The sequence below is a fragment of the Triticum urartu genome, chromosome 3A, assembly GCF_056163025.1.
Source record: "Triticum urartu cultivar PI428250 chromosome 3A, HENAU_Tu73, whole genome shotgun sequence".
NCBI classification, from domain to species: domain Eukaryota; kingdom Viridiplantae; phylum Streptophyta; class Magnoliopsida; order Poales; family Poaceae; genus Triticum; species Triticum urartu.
This window is the reverse complement of record NC_141875.1, coordinates 258,002,366-258,016,623: the sequence shown is the minus strand read 5'-3', so window position 1 is coordinate 258,016,623 and position 14,258 is coordinate 258,002,366.

Here is a 14,258-nt window from a genome sequence, read left to right as displayed (position 1 = left end):
GGGGGGAGTTGAGCTGGGACCGATGGTTCCCAGGCACTCTCCATCGCGCTGTATTTTTGTACAATGGTTGCTAAGTCAGCGAATTTGAGTATGCGGCGTCGATTGATGGCGTTGAGTACTCCTTCGTCCGCACAGTTTTTTTGCAGAACGCTGATATTGCGTCCTTGTCACGGCAATCTTTTACCTTGTTCTTGAAAAGGAGGAATCTGGCCCAAAAGTGGTGGACCTTCTCCTGAGATTGTTGTTTTATGCTCATGAGAGCCTCTATGTCCGGGTGGGTGGGTGGAATTAAATCTGAACCCAGACCTAACTGGTTGTCCAGGGTTCGACGACCTTCCGGACTAGACAGTCTGGGTTCCGGAACATCTTCTGATTGTTTGCAGCCGCCGTCCGAGGCTATGTTCGAAGGGCTGGTTGCGTCTTTTTGTGGGTGAGTATCCGGCTCTTTATGAACGGCGACCCAAACATAGTCCATCTTCGATATAGAAGAAGACTCGCTGTCCTGCTCCAGGACTGCCGCGATCTGGTGGGTGCCAAGTGGAGCTTCGCTTTCTCCCTGATCGGTTTTAGGCCCGATCTGATCGTAATCTGTGACGATTCCCAAAGCGTCAATGAGATCTAGGAGCTCGTTTAAGGACGAAAGTTCGACCGGATCTATCTGCTTGGAGTGTGATAACCCACAAGTAAAGGGGATCACAACAGTTTTCGTGGGTAAATTATTCAACCCAAATTTATTGATTTGACACAAGGGGAGCCAAATAATATTCTGAAGTATTAGCAGCTGAGTTGTCAATTCAACCACACCTGGAAACTTAATATCTACAACATAGGTGGAGTTTAGTAGCAAATTAATATGATAGTGGTGATAACAGTAGCAAAAGGTAACAGAAGTAAAAGCAATGTTTATGGTATTTTGTAGTGATGATAGCAATAGCAACTGAAAAGTAAATAAGCGAAGAACAATATATGGAAAGCTCGTAGGAAATGGATCAGTGATGGAGAATTATGTCGGATGCGGTTCATCATGTAACAGTCATAACCTAGGGTGACATAGAACTAGCTCCAGTTCATTGATATAATGTAGGCATGTATTCCAAATATAGTCATACATGCTTATGGAAAAGAACTTGCATGACATCTATTGTCCTACCCTCCCGTGGCAGTGGGGTCCTTGCAGAAACTAAGGGATATTAAGGCTTCCTTTTAATAGAGAACCGGAACAAAGCATTAACACATGGTGAATACATGAACTCATCAAACTACGGTCATCACTGGTAAGTATCCCGATTATTGTCACTTCGGGGTTAATGGATCATAACACATAATAGGTGACTATAGACTTGCAAGATAGGATCAAGAACACTCATATATTGATGAAAACATAATAGGTTCAGATCTGAAATCATGGCACTCGGGCCCTAGTGACAAGCATTAAGCATAGAAAAGTCATAGCAACATCAATCTCAGAACATAGTGGATACTAGGGATCAAACCCTAACAAAACTAACTCGATTAGATGATAGATCCCATCCAACCCATCACCGTCCAGCAAGCCTACGATGGAATTACTCACGCATGGTGGTGAGCATCATGAAATTGGTGATGGAGGATGGTTGGTGATGACGATGGCGACGGATTCCCCTCTCCGGAGCCCCGAACGGACTCCAGATCAGCCCTCCCGAGAGGTTTTAGGGCTTGGCGGTGGCTCCGTATCATAAAACGTGATGATTTCTTCTCTCTGATTTTTTCTCCCCGAAACTCAATATATGGAGGTGGAGTTGGAGTCGGAGAGGCAACAGTGGGCCCACGAGGTAGGGGGCGCGCCCCCACCCTCGTGGCAAGGTGGTGGCCCCCTGGCCTTCATCTTTGGCAGGTATTTTTCTTACTTTCTGAAAAGTGTCTCCGTGAAGTTTCAGGTCATTCCGAGAACGTTTGCTCCTGCACATAAATAACACCATGGTAATTCTGCTGAAAACAGTGTTAGTCCGGGTTAGTTCCATTCAAATCATGCAAGTTAGAGTCCAAAACAAGGGCAAAAGTGTTTGGAAAAGTAGATACATTAGAGACGTATCAGAGTGCTCGGAGTTTATGCGAAGGGGATTTTCGATGGCCCGAGAGGTCATCGTCGGCTCTGCGGCCGAACGGGCGATCATAGTAAAGCCGCCTAGCCGGAGGGTTTGGCCCGGGGCCAAAACAACCCCTGTGGTGATGTTGCCTCCAAAGAAAAGGCGAACCATCGAGCCTTTCATCGACGACACAGTGGAACTCTCAATGAAAGCACCAATGTCGGTGTCAAAACCGGCGGATGTCGGGTAGGGGGTCTCGAACTGTGCGTCTAGGATCAATGGTAACAGGAGACAGGGGACACGATGTTTACCCAGGTTCAGGCCCTCTCTATGGAGGTAATACCCTACTTCCTGCTTGATTGATCTTGATGAATATGAGTGTTACAAGAGTTGATCTACCACGAGATCGTAATGGCTAAACCCTAGAAGTCTAGCCTATGAATATGGTAATGAGTATATGTGTTGTCCCTTCCGGACTATCCCCTACGATTTATATAGACACCGAGGGGATCTTGGGTTTACATGGAGTCGGTTACATAAGAAGGAATCTTCGGTCAACAAGCTTTCCTTCCACGCCAAGTAGAGTCCAATCCGGACACGATGCAGTCTTCGGTCTTCATGTCTTCACAGCCCATCAGTCCGGCCCATAGATAACAGTCCGCACGCCCGAGGACCCCTTAGTCCAGGACTCCCTCAGCGAGGGAGGCCCCTCCGAGTTCAAAAACAACAATGGCAAGCTCCTACATAACAGACACAAACACCGAAGCAAGGGTGATAATAACAACGACACTACAGTCAATGCAGGATTCGGCGGCTCCAAGTCCAGCAAGCGAAAGAAAGCATACAAAAGAAACAATTAGGGACCATACATGGCACCCCAGACAAACCAGCCAATCATACCAACAGAGATTGTTGGGTTTTCAAACAGGCCGACAAATTAAACACCGAGAATAGGGAAAAGGGGACAAATTAAACGTAGGATTCGCCTGGACTGCATACTCGATCGCCCGTGCCAGATACATGGCACCCCAGACAAACTAGCCAATCATACCAACAGAGATTGTTGGTTTTCAAACAGGCCGACAAATTAAACGCCGAGAACAGGGAAAAGGGGTCAGAAACCGGGGACGACGCCGAGGAACCTCGACAACCGAACACAAGGGGACAGAAGAAGTTTCCCCCTCAAGTCAAAACAATGAACATGATATATGCTACACACATCCCAAAATGGAGCGCAAGCGCGCACTAAGGGATGTCTATGCGATAGAGCCAGTTGCCCCAAAATTCAACCCATGGTCGTCATTCCCGGTCACCTTTGATCGTCGGGATCATCCGACTAGTATCCGTCATGGCGGATCAGCTGCGCTAGTCCTCGACCCTATCATTGACGGATTTCACCTGACGCGCGTCCTTATGGACGGGGGTAGCGGCCTCAATCTGCTCTATCAGGACACAGTGCGCAAAAATGGGAATTAATCCATTACTGATCAAACCCACAAACACTACCTTCAAAGGAGTCATACCAGGTGTAGAGGCCCGCGGTACGGGCTCAATCATGCTCGAGGTTGTCTTCGGATCTCCGGACAATGTCCGAAGCGAGGAGTTAATCTTCGACACAATCCCCTTTTGCAGCGGCTATCACGCACTGCTCGGACGGACCGCATTCGCCCAATTTAACACAGTGCCACACTATTCTTATCTCAAGCTCAAGATGCTCGGTCCACGTGGCATCATAACAGTCAATGGAAGTATGGAATGCTCCCTCCGTATAGAACAACACATAGCTGCCTTAGCAGTAGAAGTACAGAGCGGCCTTCTCAAGCAGAACCTTAATTCGGCTGCCGAGCCCACGGACACCGTCAAGGGGGTCCGAACTACCCTGTAGCAGGACGACTCGGCTCGTTAGGAGCTAGACTAGCAATTTGGCCTCCGTCTTAGTCCTGATCAAGTAGTAGCATTCGCACCACGCGTATATAACTACACACTCAAAATTCCATGGGCATCGATGGAGGCATAGCTATTTTGTGATCCATACTATGGATCAACCAACAACGGATACACACTTACTTTCACTTTTATTCATTTCCTTTTCTGGTTTCAATCCCGCAGGTCCCTTCTGATGGCCTGATCACCAGTCCTCTTGAAGGATAAACACACCTAGATGGCGAGAAACGCAAACGTATGGGGGATTTTCAAGGTGGTTTCATTAACAATCACTCTACCTATTTTTCAGGACCCACATGCAGCTCTCCCTTGGTTTTTGTCATGTTAATTTGCCTATTGATTATCGCACTACTTGTATCAATGTGCCTCGATGTATTAATCAAATTACAATGAAAACAGTTCGCGGCTGGAGCTTTAGGGCCCCAGCTTATCACCTTTGCACCCTTTCTGTTTTCTTTCCTTTTTTCTCTTCTTCTCCTCTGTGGGTAACCCTATCAGGTAGCACCCGTACGCTTTGGTACGTTTGATGTTTGCCAGGGGCTTCATAGCACCCCACACTATGGCAACAAAAGTCCAAACACTTTTTATAGTATAGTTCGGCACCCCGAATTTAGCACTATATGCATTGGCTTCGAATCATGTCTTTGGTCAATAGTTGGGTTGCCCGACTCCTGTGCTTGCTACCTTACGTTCCCCTTTATCGGCTAAGGTAGTAAAGGGAGAACTACTGCAATTGTGCCTTGGTTTATCCAAAGGAGCACCTCAGTAGAGAAAGTCGAAAACTGACTGTCATGATGCGGCGGGAGCCGGTCAGCTCTTCGGAGGTTACAAATCGTTGGAGATTTCTTCCGCATTAGGCAAAGGATCGGTACTTCCCGATCAGACGCTTATAGCACTCTGGTTCGGATACTAGGGGTTGCGCCCATGTTTTTATTGTCAAACTCCTATGTCTAAGTGAGGGCGTTAAAGCCGCATAGTCTGACTGCCTGGTTCATTGCGCTACACAACTCCTTCAAGGACCATATAATTGGATCAAGATTGTTTAGATTCCATCCCGAGCATATCCGTACTAGCTGTCGGCGTTCTGGGAACGGGGGTCCCCAGACTTGCCTGCTTGCGGCCTGCGGCGTGGCTCAAAGGGGGGCCCAGCGCGGCCCATCTTCACCCACACAAACCCTAGACCCTCGCGAGGGGCCAAGCCTCGCGGGGTGGACGACGCGAAGCTTCCTCAGGCACGGCCTCGTCAGGCTGGCTCACGAGGAGGCGGAGAGATCAAGGCGGGGTACCTCACGAGGTGCCCGTGACACAAGCCATGACGACCGAAGGCACCAGGCGGGTGCCAGCCCGCGCAGTGTCGTCCTTTCCTCTTTGGTGCAAAGGGGGCAATCGCAGCCGCGGAGTACCGAGGCTTCAGGCAAAGGTTTCCATTTCGGTGCAACGAGACCAAGACCATGAGGACTATGAGATGGAGGTCACCGTGGAGCCTAAGACGGCGTCATCACCAGAGCTTTGTGCAGGCGAAGACTACTTTTGTCAGGGTAGCTAGTACTAGCTGTCCCCCTTGAAATTAGCCCGCCATTGTTGGCTCCCTTCCCGCTCGATATTTGGGAAGAGGACCAGGGACTCTATAAATAGGACCAGCCAACCACAGAGCAAAGGGGTTGGAAGGAAATAGGGGGGATGGAAGGATAAAAGAAAGGATCAGAGAGAGAGAGAGAGAAAGGTGACTGAACTCCTCCAAGCAGTTCATCGCCCCAGCAAAGAACAGACCCTCGCGAGGCTGTTCTTCCTTGTATTGTTCATCATCATCAGCCCAAGAGGCAATCCACCACACCCCACACTGGAGTAGGGTATTACACCACAACGGTGGCCCGAACCAGTATAAACCCAGTGTCTCTTGTGTTGTTCTTTCCGTAGTTAGATCCTAGCGAGGCGGAGGGGCGCAGGTAGGTAGGAGGCGAAATCTCCACGCGCACCCCAGTGTTCGAACCTCAAGGGTCTGCCGGAACCCGAGATCCGACATTTGGCGCGCCAGGTAGGGGTGCGCCGGGATTCGAATTCCACCACCCCGTTCTCCTCCGACCATCACGCCCATGTCTGACGCTCGTCGGGCCCGCGCCGAGCGCCAGGCCGCACTCGCTTCCCGCGTCGCCCAGACGGCCCCTGCCGGCGGGCGTCCTCGCCGTTCCCCGTCACCTGCCGTCAACACCGCCACTGGCCCGGCGGGGGACGAGAAGCAAGCATCGTCCCAGCATCTGTCCGTGCGGTAAGACGGCAGCACCGCAACTCCCTCGCTCACCCTAGCTGGTTCTTCGTCCCGCGCGCTCCGCGCGCCCATGGAGCCCCGCAGCCTCTCCCCCGCCCATCGCGCTGCACCAACACCCCCGATCGTCGCGGCCCTCTTGGGCGGCTCGCAGGCGCCGCCTACAAGTCACCACGTCAAGCCGTTCATCCGCTGGGTCAGCGCCGCTTCCACGCGGCAGGGGGCTCCCCTGGACCGGGCGGCGCCCGAGACCGGCCTGACCTTCAGCTCGGAGGACCACCCCTCCAACTCGGCCTGCTCGGGTGCGCTCCCCATGTTGTGCACCCCCACCATCTGCCAGGTGGCCGTCACCAGAACCCTCATTGATGGCGGCGCGGGCCTCAGCATGCTCTCAGTCGAGGCCTTCGACCTCCTCTGCATACCCCTGGAACGGCTGCAACCCAGCCGGCCCTTCTCAGGCCTTGGGGGCGAGTCGTCCAGCTCCTTGGGACAGATCCGGCTCCTAGTAACCTTCGGCACCTATGACAACTTCCGCACGGAGCTGGTCGACTTTGACATCGCCCCCATCGGCCTCCCCTCCAACGCCATCCTCGGCTATCCAGCGCTGGCCCAGTTCATGGCCACGACGCACCCGGCGTACAACCTCATGAAGATGCCCGGGAGCAGCGGAGTCCTCACTGTGCACGGGGACACTGGGGACGCGCTGCGGGTGCTCAAGCTCGCCTTCAAGACGGCGGCGTCGGCACAGCCCGCCGACTTGCAGGCCCCCGGGCCCAAGGGGGCTGCACCCGCCAAGAAGAAACAGTTGTTCACCCAAGACAAGGCAGAAACCAAGCAGATACCCGTCGATGAGGACGGGTCCACCAACGCCACTTTCACCATAGGCGCCCACCTCAAACCCGAGTAGGAGAAGGCCCTGGTCGGGTTCCTGCGCGCAAACAAGAAGGTATTCACTTCGGAGCCGGGCCAGTTGGCAGGGATCCCTAGGAGTGTAATCGAGCATGTCGGCGTTCTGGGAACGGGGGTCCCCAGACTTGCCTGCCTGCGGCCTGCGGCGTGGCTCAAAGGGGGGCCCAACACGGCCCATCTTCACCAGTACAAACTCAAGACCCTCGTGAGGGGCCAAGCCTCGCGGGGCGGACGACACGGAGCCTCCTCAGGCACGGCCTCTTCAGGCACAGCCTCTTCAGGCAGGCTCACGAGGAGACGGAGAGATCAAGGCGGGGTACCTCGCGAGGTGCCCGTGACGCAAGCCATGACGACTCAGGGCGCCAGGCGGGTGCTAGCCCGCGCAGCGTCCTCCTTTCCTCTTTGGTGCAAAGGGGGCAAGCGCAGCCGCGGAGTACCGAGGCATCAGGCAAAGGTTGCCATTTCGGTGCAACGAGACCTAGACCAGGAGGACTACGAGACGGAGGTCACCGTGGAGCCCAAGACGGCGTCATCACCAGAGCTTTGCGCAGGCGAAGACTACTTTCGTCAGGATAGCTAATACTTGCTGCCCCCCTTCAAATTAGCCCGCCATTGTTGGCTCCCTTCCCGCTCGATATTTGGGAAGAGGACCAGGGCCTCTATAAATAGGACCAGCCACCCACATGGCAAGGGGTCGGCCGGTTGGAAGCAGGGAAAGAGAGAGAGAGAGAGAGAGTGAGTGAGAGAGAAAGGTGACTGAACTCCTCCCAGCAGTTCATCACCCCAGCCAAGAACAGACCCTCGCGAGGCTGCTCTTCCTTGTATTGTTCATCATCATCAGCCCAAGAGGCAATCCACCACACCACACACTGGAGTAGGGTATTACAGCACAACGGTGGCCCGAACCAGTATAAACCCTGTGTTTCTTGTGCTGTTCTTCCCACAGCTTTGATCCTAGCGTGGCGGAGGGGTGCAGGTAGGTAGGAGGTGAAATCTCTGCGCGCACCCCAGTGTTCGAACCTCAAGGGTCTGCCGGAACCCAAAATCCGACATTTGGCGTGCCAGGTAGGGGTGCGCCGGAATTCGTCTTCCACCGCCCCGTTCTCCTCCGACCATCGCGCTCATGTATGACGCACGTCGGGCCCGCGCGGAGCGCCGGGCTGCCCTCACTTCCCGCATCGCCCAGACAGCCCCTGCCGGCGGGCGTCCTCGCCGTTCCCCGTCACCTTCCATCAACACAGCCACCGGCCCGGCGGGGGACGAGCAGCAGGCATCGTCTCAGCATCCATCCGTGCGCCAAGACGGCCGCACCGCAACTTCCTCGCTCGCCCCAGCTGGATCATCGTCCCGCGCGCTCCGCGTGCCCATGGAGGCTCGGGCTGCACTCATCGCGGCGAACGAGCTCCTGCGCTACCGTCCCGTCGACGACGTCTACGAAGAATGGCTCGACCGCATCGCCGAGCACGTCCGCGCCGCAGGGGGCTCTTCCGCGCCATCCGTTCCGCTGCACCACACTCCGCCCTGCGCGGGCGAAGAGGCTCGGGAGGCACCCCGGCCGCCTCCTCCTCAAGAAGACGCCATGGCTCCAAGGCGCGTGGCCCCTGGGCGGAACCCGCTCCTTCAGGTGCCAGCGCGGCAAGAACAGAGCTGCCAAGAAGTCCCTCGCCCGCCAGAAGCTGCCCGGGTGCTCCCTGCTCCAGCACGTCGCGACCATCCTCCTGCTCCGGCGCGTGGGGACATGCAAGACTAGACTCTCCATCACCCAAGGCCTCCCGTGGCCACAACAGGCTGCCGCGCCTACACCATCGAGCTACGCAGCGTCGCGTGGCCAGGCAAGTTCAAGACGGACCTGCCTCCTCGCTACGACGGCACGGCCAACCCTACGGAGTTCCTCCAGCTCTACGAGCTAGGCATCGAAGCTGCCAACGGAGACGAGAAGGTCATGGCCAACTGGTTTCCCATGGCGCTCAAGGACGGGACCTGCACCTGGCTCCTGAACCTGGCTCCAGGCACAATCTCCTCCTGGGAAGAGATGCGCACCCGCTTCATCGCCAACTTCCAAGGTACTCGCGACCGGCCACCCGCCGTGAGCGACATGCGCCGCATCAAGCAACAACCCGGGGAGACCTTGCAGAAGTACATCCAGCGCTTCAACAACGCACGCCTCAAGATTCCCAAGGTGACTTAAGAGGCCATCATCTCAGCCTTCTCCGACGGCGTGCGCGACGTCAAGGTGAAGGAGGAGCTGGCGATGCATGAAGACCTGTGCACTTCCTTGGAGCTGTTCAACTTGGCGAACAAGTGCGCCAGGGCTGAGGAAGGGCGTCTCTCCCTCCTCGAGCTGCCTGCCGCAGACCCAGAAGAGAAGAAGCTCAAGGCCAAGGAAGTGAAGCGCAAGGGGGCTGCCGTGCTCGCGGCAAAACCAGACACCAAGCGGGGCAGAGATCAGCCCGAACCTCCCAAGGGCATCCGGTACTGCGTGTACCACGACCTCCACACCCACAACACTAGCGAATGCCAAGAACTCCGAGCCGTGCGTGAAGGAAGGATCGGCCGTCGTCCCGATCGCGGTGACCGGGGCTACGGTCGAGGAGGAGGAAGGAACGCAGGACGCTGGGAAGACCGTGGCCCGCGCCAGGGGTGGCGCGACCAACCTCGCGAGGATCGCTGGCAAGACCCACCTCGCGAGGGAGGCTGGAGGGATCAGCCTCGCGAGGATCGCCCGCAAGGCAACGCAAGCCTCCCACCGCTGCCGCCGCAGCCAAGGAGAAACGAGGACCGCCACCAGGACGAGGAGGCTGGGGGCTTCCAGGAGCCGCGCGCGATCGCCTGCATCCTGGGCGGAGCTCAAGCCCTAGCCTCTCAATGCATCTTCAAGCAGTTCGCCCGCGAAGTGAACGCAGTCCTCCCCAGGCACGAAGCCACGCGCCCTCTCAGGTGGTCGGCATGCGCCATCACATTCAGCTCAGCAGATCAACTCAAGTGTGCGGCTACAGCCGGAGTCCTTCCGATGCTTTGTTCCCCAATCATCAACAACATGGTGGTCACCAAGACCCTCATCGATGGCGGGGCAGGGCTCAACGTCCTGTCCGTAGAGACATTCAACAACCTCCAAGTGCCCTACAGCTAGCTTCAGCCAACCAAGCCCTTCTCCGGTATCACCGACGTCTCGACGGTCCCGATCGGGCAGGTCCGCCTCCCTGTCACCTTTGGGGCACGCGACAACTACCACACCGAGCTCATTGACTTCGACGTCGCTCACATCCGCCTGCCGTACAACGCCATCCTCGGGTACCCGGCGCTGGCCAAGTTCATGGTCGTGACTCACCACGGCTACAACGTCCTCAAGATGCCAGGAAGTGGTGGAGTCATCACGGTGCCCTTTGAAGAGAAGGACATGGTGTGTTCCTTGGAGCGAGCCTTTCAGGCCGCATCACTGGAAGACCCAGATCGCGGAAGCAGGAGGCTTCCCGAGGCCGCCCCCAAGAAGAAGAAGACATCGTCCGGCCTAGCCCCTCAGGAGGCAGGCCCCTCTGGGCCTGTGCCTGCCCAGGGGGAACCTCCTTCCATCGCATAGGAAAGCGCGCCCGACGCCCTCCTTAGGCAGGGCTCGGGGGCTCTCCCCTGGAGGGCCACCGACCTAGCCAGGGTCACGAGGGAGGCGCTAGGGCACCACATGGAGGCGTGTTTCGAAGCACATTTCCCTCAAGAAGGATCAAGGCAAGGAGATCCAGACCCACAGGAGTTCGTCAGCAAGGCATTTTAGGAGCTACAGGAGTCCAGAGTCATGAGAGGTGCCCGCCGCCTACCAGTAGTGGCTCCCCATCCAGGCGAGGATGGCGGGCTGCGCGTCTGCATCGACGTACCAGGGCTAAACCGAGTCGCCTCCCTGGGGCGCCTCTGGCCCTCGCGAGTGGGGCGCTGCGGAGGTCCACCCCACAGTTATGTTCGCATGCCTTACGGCTTGCCGAGCGTGGCTGACACACACCAGCGCCTCATGAGGGGCACCACGGAGGCTCAAGAGGCCAGGCACTCCACAGCCCTGGCGGAGATGAAGATGGCCTGCGAGGAACCGCCAGCGCCTCCGGAGCCTCCCGAGGCCCCTGGGCCTGGGGGCTCAGGAGGATCGGCTTCCGCAGCCCACCGAGCCGGCTACACCAACACCCCTTCATCTTCAGCGTCATCAGGTGACATCTTTCAAGTTTCACTTGCGGCTGGGAGCGCCCCCAGGGCTGCATTATTCCCAGGCCGCGTGGGTCCGTCCCTGCGGCGTGTATCCCTTTTCATTCCATGTTGTTGGCTTACCTTGTTGGGGGCGCCCCTCGGGCAGCATGACCCCCAAGTCGCTCGGGCCTGACCTAGTGATCTCCGCATTCCCAGCATTTATTTGAACGAATCCACTCCTTCGCGGCTAATGTGCTTTACCTAGTGGCCTGCTCAGCTGACGCCAACTAACGGAGCTGCTCCCAAACGGCACGACGCTTGCGCATGGGTCCGTCCCTGCAACGCCGACAAACCTGGATGGCTGAGCTCTGGCCGCGGCAACCCCGCATAGCGTCACCTCATCAAGCCTTCAGTGCCTCACTACCCTTCGGAAGCAACCAACGGCTGACCGTCAATTGTTATGGCAACTCCTTGCTCTTTTTATGATGGACCTGCAGGACCTCCTGAAGGAGCTGTGTCAGGCGAGGCTCTTGTTGTGTCTCCTTCGCTCTCGTCCGCGCGAACCGCTTGCACGTTAAAGGGGGGGTGCCTGAGCATCGCGACTCAGGGCTCCTACTGGCTCTCCAGCCCTCACCCTCTAGCCTTGACCACGGCATCGTGACCTGGCATACCAGCGACGGCTGAGACTCGCTCGAGGGACGGGACCCGAGGACATAGAGCAGAAAGGGGAGCAAAGGTGAGAGGGGAGAGACACACGAGGACATCGCCGAGCAACCTCGCGCCTGCCGATGCACGGACCCGGCCACACACCAGAGAGCGGCCCCTGATCCTCGAGATAAGTTATCGCCCGGAATCGCTAGCTATCGTGGCACCATCCCTGCACCTAATGCAATCCCATGTTAGTGACGTCGCTCCCCTTTCTCACCGAACGATGGCTGCTTGGGCGCCAAATGGGACCTCCTGAGCATCGCGACTCAGGGGCTCTTACCGGACTCCGGGTCACTCACCTCCTGGCCTTGACCATGGCATCGCGACCTGGCATACCAGCGATGGCTGAAGCTGCCTTTGGACTGCGACCTATCGGTGCAGAGCACCAAGCCCTCATGAAGTTCAAAAGGGAGGACCAAGCTAAGACGGGATGAGCAACTCGCGCAAATCTACGACAAGGGTTATATTAACAAAACAGGATCACAGGCACCTTACAAGCCCCCACGGGGCGCGTTTTTGGTTCCTCGTAGGGAACAGATCCTAAAGAGACGCAAACTACGCGCATCGCTACAAAAGATGCCATCATCAACAGTGGGCCGTCAAGCACCGACGCCAACCCCATCCAGATCAGAGTCGATGGCGGCCTGACGAGCCTGCCCTGCTCCGGGAGCGGCGCCGGCTCGGGGGCTCGTAGCTGTCGTCGCTCGTCTCCGGAGTCGTGAAGGGCTCGCCGAAGTCGCTGGAGCCTCTGACATCTCCACCGCCTGAGGAGCCGCCAAGGGAGTGATTGGCGAGCCCAGTCCTCGTCGCAGCAGGGCCCTGGCCGCCTTCACCGGGGCAGCACTCCACCCGGCGCCCGTTCGCGTCAAAGACCTTGAGGAGCATCACCGAAGCACCGTCGTAGTCCAAGTAGATCGCGAAGACGCCCCTTGTCCTGCAAACCCGGGCAATCTTTCTCCAGCCCCGGGTCATGTAGACCTCGCCCGGGGCGACGACCGCGACCTCTGCCTCGGTCACGAGGGTGCTGCAGCCGGCGTGCTGCAGCTAGAGCTCCAAGGGCTCCCCCTGCGGGATGACGGAGGCGAAGAAGGGAGGAAGGCGGATCCAAGACTGAAGAGGAATGGCGACATGGAGCACGAACTCTTGGGAGGAGCCCTCGATGTGGGCCCTAGGAGGGACGACCCACACTTTCATGACCCGTCGGCGCCGACGGCGGCGCCGCCCGTGGCGGTCGGCATCAGCTCCTTCGGGGCCCTCGACGTGGGCGTACAATGGAAGCAGGAACCCCGGCGGCGCCCGCTCGCCCCAAGGCCTCGACACCACCTGAAGGGCCCCCTCGTCCGGGCCACGGTGGACATGCCGTTTCTTCGGCGGAAGTGGGTCTAGTCCCTCTCGGGGAGCCTTTCCCTTCTCTGCCGTCGAGAACCGGCGAATCGGAGCCATCACGGCAAGACGGAGCAAGAATCAGGAAGAAGGAGAAGCAAGGAGGGATGGACAGGAAGGGCGCACGACATTCTGTACCTATAACCGGCGGAGGCCAACCGCCGACCTCCACGATCGCAGGTAATCATGACCCGTTTGCATGCAGGGACTTGTCCAATCCGTGCAGTTGCCGAGGCGCCATGGGGAAGTGGAGGCGCCCACATCTAGTCAACCGCCACGCGGCGCCCAAGGCCGCAGGCTGTTAGGGCCCGCGGCACTTCGCTCTTGCCCTTCCGCCTCCCTGCACGGCCAAGTCCGGGCGCGCCTTGTGCCCGGGGGCTACTGTCGGCGTTCTGGGAACGGGGGTCCCCAGACTTGCCTGCCTGCAGCCTGCGGCGTGGCTCAAAGGGGGGCCCAGCACGGCCCATCTTCACCAGTACAAACTCAAGACCCTCGCGAGGGGCCAAGCCTCGCGGGGCAGACGACACGGAGCCTCCTCAGGCACGGCCTCATCAGGCAGGCTCACGAGGAGGCGGAGAGATCAAGGCGGGGTACGTCGCGAGGTGCCCGTGACGCAAGCCATGACGACTCAGGGCGCCAGGCGGGTGCCAGCCCGCGCAGCGTCCTCCTTTCCTCTTTGGTGCAAAGGGGGCAAGTGCAGCCGTGGAGTACCGAGGCATCAGGCAAAGGTTGCCATTTCGGTGCAACGAGACCAAGACCAGGAGGACTACGAGACGGAGGTCACCATGGAGCCCAAGACGGCATCATCACCAGAGCTTTGC